Source organism: Mustela lutreola, chromosome 2 (genome assembly GCF_030435805.1).
Source record: "Mustela lutreola isolate mMusLut2 chromosome 2, mMusLut2.pri, whole genome shotgun sequence".
Classification (NCBI taxonomy): Eukaryota; Metazoa; Chordata; class Mammalia; order Carnivora; family Mustelidae; genus Mustela; species Mustela lutreola.
The window spans coordinates 184772776-184781524 of NC_081291.1; the positions used below are offsets into that span (position 1 = coordinate 184772776).

Here is an 8749-nt window from a genome sequence, read left to right on the forward strand (position 1 = left end):
TCCACTTCATAAAAAAATAGAGCAACTACAGCAATGTCAATTTATATTGTATAAAAAAGCAAATGTAGTTGAACACTAAAGTGGGTTATTGAGGGAAGTTATATAATATTCTTTTCTTGAGGTTTCATTATGTAAGAAAACAACCATCTGTCTTGGAGATTGTGGGTATAGAAGATTACGTTAGGAAGGTTCTCTGAATTTTTCAGCTTTTTAATTTTGTGAAGTGGTTCGAAAGAGTGAAATGCCATAGAGAGAGACACCATTGAATAGAGAAAGATGTTTTTGAGATGATTTTTCAAAAATCAGTTCTACCCAAGGGTATTTGTGAGGTATTCAGGGCCATGTTTTCGTTACGGGAGCTTTCTAGAGCGACAGGGGAGTCAGAGAAGTCCCCTTGATGCCCTTGGTGCCAAACACTATGGTTCATCCAGTTAGGGGAAATCGAGATGAAAAAGCCTCAATTCTGGCATCCAAGGACTCACTGGTCTAATTGGAGAGAAGACATATAAATAAATAAACTACAAATAGCCTGGTGAGCTCAGCACAGAAACTTGCAAAAGGTTCATAACCAGGGATCGGGAGTGAGTTGTTTTCTGGCTAAAGAAAGGGTCTGGAAAGGAAAGCAAATAAATCTGAATTTTGGCAAATGACTAAGAATCTTCCAGGTAGATGGGAGGACATCCAGAGCTAAGTGAAGAACAGAGAGGAGAGCCTCATGTGTGAGCTGAATGTGATGTGAGAAGTTCCCTACCGCTGAAGCATAGCTCACAGGTGGGCAACGTAGAGTAGTGGGAAGGAAGTTGGAGCAGAAATCCAGGTGAACCAGGGCTAGAAGAGGGAGCTAAATAGCTTGGCTTGTTGCCAGAAGGAAATGGGAAACCATCAATGTATTTTAAGCATAGGACAGAACTAATCTTTAAAATTAATTTGTTGACAGTAGGGACAAACAACCCATGGGGACAAGGCTTGGTCCAGGGATATGAGGTTAAAAGTATTTAAAAAGGTCCAGACCAGGCATATTGAGTTAAAGTAAGTTTACGAATGATCAGGAAAGTAGATTCAAGGGACCCATCAGACTGATTGGGTTTGGCTGGTATGCAGAAAAATTTTACAAAAGGAATCTGGGAGTTTCTTCAATAGGATATGGAATATAAGAGACTTCTACATTTAGGGGAGAAAAAAGATGTGTTTAATTGTGAACCTGTTGACCGGACCTAGATGTCATCTCTCTGTCCCTATGGTGATCTCCAGGTGTACAGCTTAGTGAGTAGTTTTGGGCTGGATATGTTCAAGAGAGGGAAATTTTCCCAAGTCCAAGTCCCACTGGGGCTATACAACATGACTTCATTTGCACTAGTAATGGCATTAAATAACACTGTCTCATAAAGTGAGGAATTCACTTTTTAGTGTTCTTTCCTTTTGGATGAATCTCTTGAGAGAGTTGCAGTTTGTTGAAGATTTGTTTTTAACTTTTTCTATCTCCCTTATAAGCAGAGGGGAAGTTGGCCTCAGGCTCAAGGCTTTTAGCTGGCAATAAACACCTGATTAAAATTTAATAACATCGCTACCTTTTTTGTTGTTGTATTACATTTCTTAATCATTGCCTATTATTTGTGAAGTAATATTGATTTTACACTAACTACAGTGATAAAATAATAATTTATTTTTATTTTAAGATGTGATTCAAATTAAAGAGAAATTATGTAAAGAAGAAATAATGTAGTGTGAAAGTATGGAAAACTCATGAAGATAGTATGTATTGGGACTTGGATACAGCAAAAAGAGAACCATTAATAAGCAATGTTAGAACTGAGATTTGTTCACTTTTGAAATAACTAGGACCATTATCTCATTTGGAGGTAAATGAAAACATAGTAGGTAATAGTATTATTTTATAAGAATGTGTAGGAAGGATTCCTGATACTTACAGATGCACTTCAGTGAGTCTCTTGACAAAAACTATCTGCAAATATTTCTACCTAAGTGCATTAGTTTTCTGGGAAGAAATACCATAGTTGTTTGTTCCTTTTTGTTTTTAGATTCTCAAAGGGATCTTTGACCAAAGGAGAATAAGGAAAATGGCAGTGAATGCAGAAGAGAGCCAAGGATAGACAGTGGAAGAGGATCACCAAATGAATGGAGAAGTAAAATTCAAAGACAAAGAAACTGGGCCAAGAGAGTGCTGTCACTAACTTTCTTCAAGAGCAAGAAAATTATCTTTGAGTCTAATGGAAGAGAAGGCATGGATGGTTAATCGTTAACTTTGTCAATTACTCCTACATAGTTTAGCAAGCTAGGGTTTCAGTGATCAGTAGCCTCTGGATTAAAGGTATGATGACCTTGGCCACAGGCGTTTCAGGGGGTTGTAGGGGTGGAAGTCAGGCTACAGTGGGAAAGGAGTTAATGGGAGAAGAAGAGATGGTGGAGAGAAATAAAATTTGGTTTTATTCTAGAAGCTGGCTAAGAAAAGGAGTGAATAGGACTAGATATAAGGGTTGTTCAGGATCATGACAGTCTTTTCTGTTTGCTTGTTTTAAAGATGAGAGTGATATGATCTTAATAAATTTATTCGATGGAGTCATTAAGTAAAGAAGTTAAAGTTGAAGGTGATAAAAAGAATGAATAATGAAGCAAGGTTCAGATTGGAATGGGGCAATTGTAGGATCCAGAGCAGCAGGGGAGGTCGGCTTGACTGTAGGATTGGATCGGAGGAGAGTAGCTAAGCAGTTTAATACAAAAGAGTCATAAGAGGGGAGGGAGCTTCATTCCTGGGAGTGTCTGAATTCCTAGTAAAAAAGAATCATCCTGAGAGCACAGGGGCAGGGACAAGATAGAGTTATGAAAAGGGTGGCAAGCTATGCTCAGGCTACTTTGGAGAAGTAGAGAGAATCCCAACCATTGGTTAAAAAAAAAAAAAAAATGCCAACCAATGGTAAGAAAAGCTTTGATGGGAGGTTAAGTGTCCAAATGACATTAGAACTAAGACTTTACAGTAGTATCAATTAGAAGAGCTTATACAAATGTCCGAGGCAGCACTTAGCTCTAGGAACGTAGGAGGCTGACCAAAGGACTGATACAAGTCTGGGGCTTTGTAGGAGAAGGCACTGTCCCCATTCCTAGTGTTGCTAGTTCTCTCCCTCACTAGGTTCTGGAATGCTATCCCCTACCAACTATTAAATGACTTTGCTCCCGTAGTTTTCTCTCTCTCTCTCTCTCTCTCTTTTTTTTTTTTCCCAAAGGTTTTTGTTTATTTATTAGACAGACAGAGAAACAGCAAGAGAGGGAACACAAACAGGAGGAGTGGGAGAGGAAGAAGCAGACTCCCCACTGAGCAGGGAGCCCAATGTCGGACTCACTCCCAGGACCAGGGACCAGGGACAAGGACCCTGGGTTCAGGACTTGAGCCAAAGGCAGACGCCTAATGACTGAGCCACCCAGGCGCTCAGTTCTCTCTCTCTTTTTTAAATCAGCTTTTCTGGGGCACCTGGGTGGCTCAGTTGTTAAGCAGCTGCCTTCACCTCAGGTCATGATCCCAGGGTCCTGGGATCGAGCCCCACAAGGGACTCCCTGCTCAGTGGGGAGTCTGCTTCTTTCTCTCCCACTCCCTCTGCTTGTATTCCCTCACTTGCTGTCTCTCTCTCTGTCAAATAAATAAACAGAATCTTTAAATAAATAAATAAATAAATAAAATCAGCTCTTCCTTCTGCTGGTTCATTCTCATTGGTCTAATTCCATTTAAGTCCCTATTTTAAAAACAAATCTCCATGGCCTGCTCTGGCTACTTTTAATCCTCTTCCTGAAAGAGCCATTTTCTACAGAGTTTTCACTTCCTCACCTCCCATTCTTTCCTTTATCCTCATTATTATTTCACATTACATTTTTTTCAGATTCATGTATAAAATTTTGTTTAGTATTTTGAATAACTATGTGTACATAACTCAGAGATATTAAGTATATAGAAGACTTTATCTCCCTCCTATTATTGTATCCTACTTCAGTTTTCCTTTCTGTAGGCAACCACTATTATCTATTTTTTTAAATATATGACTTCATACATAGGTTCACTTTTCTTTGTTCTTTAGTAAATGATAACATACCATGCACACCGCATTGCAACTTTTTCTCTTTAATATACTTTAAAAATCTTTTCACGTTAGTACACAGAAAGCTGCCTTAATAATTTTAACAGCTGGATAGTAATCCACTGAATGAATGTACATAGTTTATTTGGCTTGTTTTCTATTCACAGGTATTTATTGCGTTCAATTGTTTACTTGTATAAAAAGCTGCAGGGAGTAACTTGGAACATTATTGATCTTTCCTAAGTGCAAATATATCTGTAAGATAAATTCCTTGGACTGGAATCACAAGGTCAACAGTCTTTGTTCAATCTTTATGTCAATCTTTTATCACCACCATTTCAACTGAAATAGCTCTTATCAAGGCCAAATAAAATTTCAAGGTAATTCTGTGTTTTTGTTTTTGTTTTTTTTTAATTCTATGTCTTATATAACTTAACTCTTCTGCAGCATTGGACATAGCTGATTCTTACTTCTTCCTTCTTAAAAACACTTTCTTCCTCTGGCTTCCATGACTTGATGTTCTTTTGCATTTCCCCCTATCTCACTGACTGCTCCTTCTAGTTTCCTTTTCTGGCTCCTCCTCTTTCCAGTGTCCATGTTTTAGATTGTTCTAGAGCTCTTTTCTCAGTATGATGCTTTAAATACATTTTCTCCTCAAATCATTTCATAAAGCCGCATTGTTCTAAATACCATTTACACAGTAGTGACTTACACATTTTAATCTACAGCTCTGACTTTTCCCCTGAGCTCCATCCCAACTTCTCTTGTGATGCTTGCCTCTGAAGATCCAATCAGCTGCTCAAAACTTAACTGCTTTTCCTTATTCTTCCCATGTCAGTTGGTGACAACTGCACTCTCAGCTTCTCTGATCATATATCCAGGCATGAACCTTGATCCATTTCCATCTGTCAGAAACCACTTCTCATACGTCATGAAGTCTTGTCACCTTTACCTCTAAATATATCCAAGGTTTGGCATATCCACTGCTATCACTCTAGTCAAACATGAAGCTAGGCAACTAGTAGCTTCCTAAGAGCCTCCTTTCTTTTCCTCTTATCTTTAAAAATTTATCTCAATACAATAGCAAAAGGGTCCTGGTCAAACTGTTTCCCAATAGAAATGCTTTAATGGCCTCCTATAGTACATAGAAGAAAACAGAAACTCCATACCATGGGTTAAAAGGCCACCTATTACTTTTAAGAGAAGGAAACACCATCAAGAAGTTGGAGAAATTGTCAGGTCAATACAGTCACCTCGTGTGAATACTTATGTAGACTCATTGATATAATTTTTGCTTCTTTATGTTCGGTCCTGGGCTCTGACATTTCTCTTTGCACCTTTTCAAGTGGAAGTAATAATTTATCTCTTTTTTCCCTCCTTTTTGAATATTTATTTATGTGTGTGTGAGAGAGAGAGAGAGAGCAGGAGAGGGAGGGAGGGACAAAGGGAGAGGAAAAGAGAACCTCAAGCAGACTCCCTACTGAGCACGGAGCCCCACGCAGGGCAGGGCTCGATCTTACGATCTTACCCCTGAGATCAAACCCAGTCTAAAACCAAGAGCTGGGCTGTTAATGGACTACACCACCCAGGCACGACTCCAGTGGAAGTAATGACTTCCATTACAGATGCCAATTCTGAGTTTCCCTACTGCACTTCAAGAGTTCATCACTTTTAGAGAAGAAGTGAGTATTTCTTGTCTGTCTAATTTAAGGCTGAGGGAATGGAAAAGCAAAGTTTCCCACTGTGGGGTATGGAGCTACGGTTCTATATCAGATCACTACATCTATTTCTCTATGGGTCTCAGGACTCCACCACCTAAGGATTATTAGTGCTTTTGGTTAATAGCAATCAGGAAGCAACAAACTACATCTTGTTTACTCTGCCTCAAACAGTATTCCTCCCACTTCTTAAATTCATATTGAAAAAAAAAAAGAAAAGAAAGAGAATCCTGCCATGGCATTTCAAATATTGCCATATCCATGTTGTTTTACACTAGCCATTTATTACTAATATACTAGAAAGTGCCCTTTAAAAATCTTTGTAGTGATTTCTGTAATAAATAAAAAGACACCATACTTGGTAGATAAGAAAATTCAGACTATCACTCCTCTCATTTCCAGCTAAGAATTATGTTGTAATTTTGCAAGTCTTTCAAAAGAGATATGCACCCAATTCTCGACTAATCACCCCCCCAAATTTTGCTAAGAAAGTTGTGATGTATTATTTTTATTAGCAGCTTTATGAGTCTTTAAAAGAATAATATGCTTAAGAACTTTATAAAATGAGTTAAGTAATACATTTATTTATTTAAAACTGAAAAGGCTGCTTTTACAAATGTGCTGTTGCTCAATCCCAGACATCTATAAAACTTACCTAATGAGATGAACTCTCAAAACTTGAATTATTCTTTAAATCTTCCTCCCAACAGAGCTCTTTAAATATTGTTGAAAGGGAACACACCCTTGATATTACTTAGCTCTGTAATAAGCCTCAGAGGACCAGGCTTGACAAAAGATTTATACTGACCAAAGGAGGTGTGGGAAAATATATTAAAATATCTTGGACAAAATAAGTTGCTTTTCACATCTGGGAACTCCTAAGCTGATACCAGGCAAGCAAAACATTTGTTCTAGAAACATCTGAGTTTAATGAACAATCCACCTAAATCATCGAAAAATACTTCTGATTGGGAAGAGTGAATAACTACTTTCATTACCAAAACCAACTGACACACAGATTTGAATGGGGTGGAGAGGAGCAGGAACTACACTTGCCTTGTAGGAGACACACGGTGATGATGCTCAAACCTGCCTAAGAGTTAGTCTGGAGAGGGGGGGAAGGAAAAGAGAAGGAGGAACAGCTATTGTAAGCCCAGAGGGATGGAGGCTTCCTCAGGTTTGCTCTGGCTCTTCACTGACAGTCCAACTCCCCAGGGAAAACCAGCTGAGAGTCCAGTTCTCCTTCGTCAGCAAATACATGGACAAAAGGGGCAACTCAAACCTAATGATTTAGATTTTTGACCACCAAATCAAATTTCAAAGATTTATATATAAATGGAACCAGAGTGAAACCCATCTTGAACTTGGTCCATTTTCCTGGCGTTTGGTATAGCACGCCCACTAAAATTTAGTCAAACGGCAGTGATTACGTAGATATTCCAGAAAAAAAATGGTACGAGTGGCCGATGACTCTTCCTCCTTCTGTGGTCTTAAATGTTCACTGAACTAATCAGCTTAACTGTATTACAATCGTCAAAGCGTCAGGGAAATACTTTACATGCAGAAAACGAAGTCTTCTCAAGGCTTTTTCCAAAGTGCGTGGAAGTGCATCCTCAGCTCTCATCCAGTGCGCTATCGGGGACGCCTCTTTCGTGCAAGTGGAAATAACCCAAAAGCCCATTCAGCATTTGAGGCACCCCAAATGCTCCTCTCCGTATAGATTGCCTCCTCATCTCCTGCGTTTCATTTCCTAACTTTCCGGGTGCACAGATGCCGCTTTCCAAGCCCCTTCGGGGACCGGAACCCTATCAACCCCCAACTCAGACCCCCTTTCGCTTTTGCTCAACCGCCCCCTGAACAAGGCGCCTTCCTTCATCGGACAGGACCTGCCTCCGCCCAGACACCTTGCGGCCGCGAGGTGGAAGCTTTCTCCTGCCCTTCACCTCAGTGGTTCGCACCCGCGGGAAATCAAGTTAGAAAACTGCAACCTTTCACCCTCCCCGATGTAAGCCTCCCCCCGGCTCCTCACATTTCTCTAACCATTTTCCCCAGAATCACCCCAGCGGAGGAAGGATTCGAAGACTCTACAGTCCTTCCCGTGCTGAATTCTGGAGGGTTCCCGGTCTCTCCCCACCCTACCCGCTCCTCAAGGTAGGAGCGCCGGAAGCCTGCGCGCAAAGTGGGGTGTCGCAGACTCTGTCCGCCACCCCTCGCCCTTGGGCCTAGGGCGGGCCCCTCCCTCCCAGCCCCGAGCACCCGCTCCGCCCAGGACCACTCCTGCTCCCCGCAACTTCGCCCCCAAGGGAGCGGAGGTTGCGGGCTGAGTGGGGAAGGGCAGTTCTTGAATTCCAGCGCTGCTCGTTCACCCCAAAGAACTGTCGGAAAGGCATCAGGCTCCAGCCCCGCCGGGCTTCCTGGCCCTCCCGCCGAGGACGGACACTGCCCCGGGCTCCCCCGCGCCGCTTCCCCACTTGCGCGCCAGGCTCCGGCGCGACCCGCACACTCACCGGGAGCGCTGCCCCGCTGCAGTCCGGAGCCAGGAAGGCGGCGCTCCGGGTCCGGGGGAGCGAGGGGGGCTGCTGCCGTGCGGGGCGACGGCCGCCGCCGGGCGGAGAGTGGCGCGTCCGGGCTGCTCTCTGGGCCGCGGGCGGGCTGCGCGCTGCGGGACTCGGGCGCCGCGCCCGGCTGGGTCCGGAGCGCGGGCGGGCCGTCGCCAGACGCTCGCCACCACCCCTAACCTAACGCTCCTTTCTTCTTGCCTTCATCTCTTCCTTCAACACCCCTTTCTCGTTTCGCTTCTCTCACTTTTCCCCCTTCCTCCCTCTTCTCTCAGCCGTCTCCTCCCTCGTCTTGCCCTGGTGCGTGGTGGAGGGCGGGGGAGGGAAGAAGTCCCGTCTCTTTAACTTGAGTGATACCTTGGAGATTATCTCTTCACGGAATCTGGAAATG

The 8749-nt window shown here is 42.6% G+C and overlaps 1 protein-coding gene across 1 annotated transcript in view; it reads right to left on the reverse strand.

Annotated features, from left to right (window-relative positions):
* The window catches only part of HTR1F (5-hydroxytryptamine receptor 1F), a 159284-nt gene extending 150858 nt beyond the window's left edge, over window positions 1-8426 (reverse strand). Inside the window, exon 1 of the mRNA XM_059164429.1 lies at window positions 8308-8426. The gene's annotated coding sequence lies outside the window, so the exon portion shown is untranslated. The remainder of the gene's footprint in view (window positions 1-8307) is intronic.
* Between the last annotated feature and the right edge of the window lie 323 nt (window positions 8427-8749).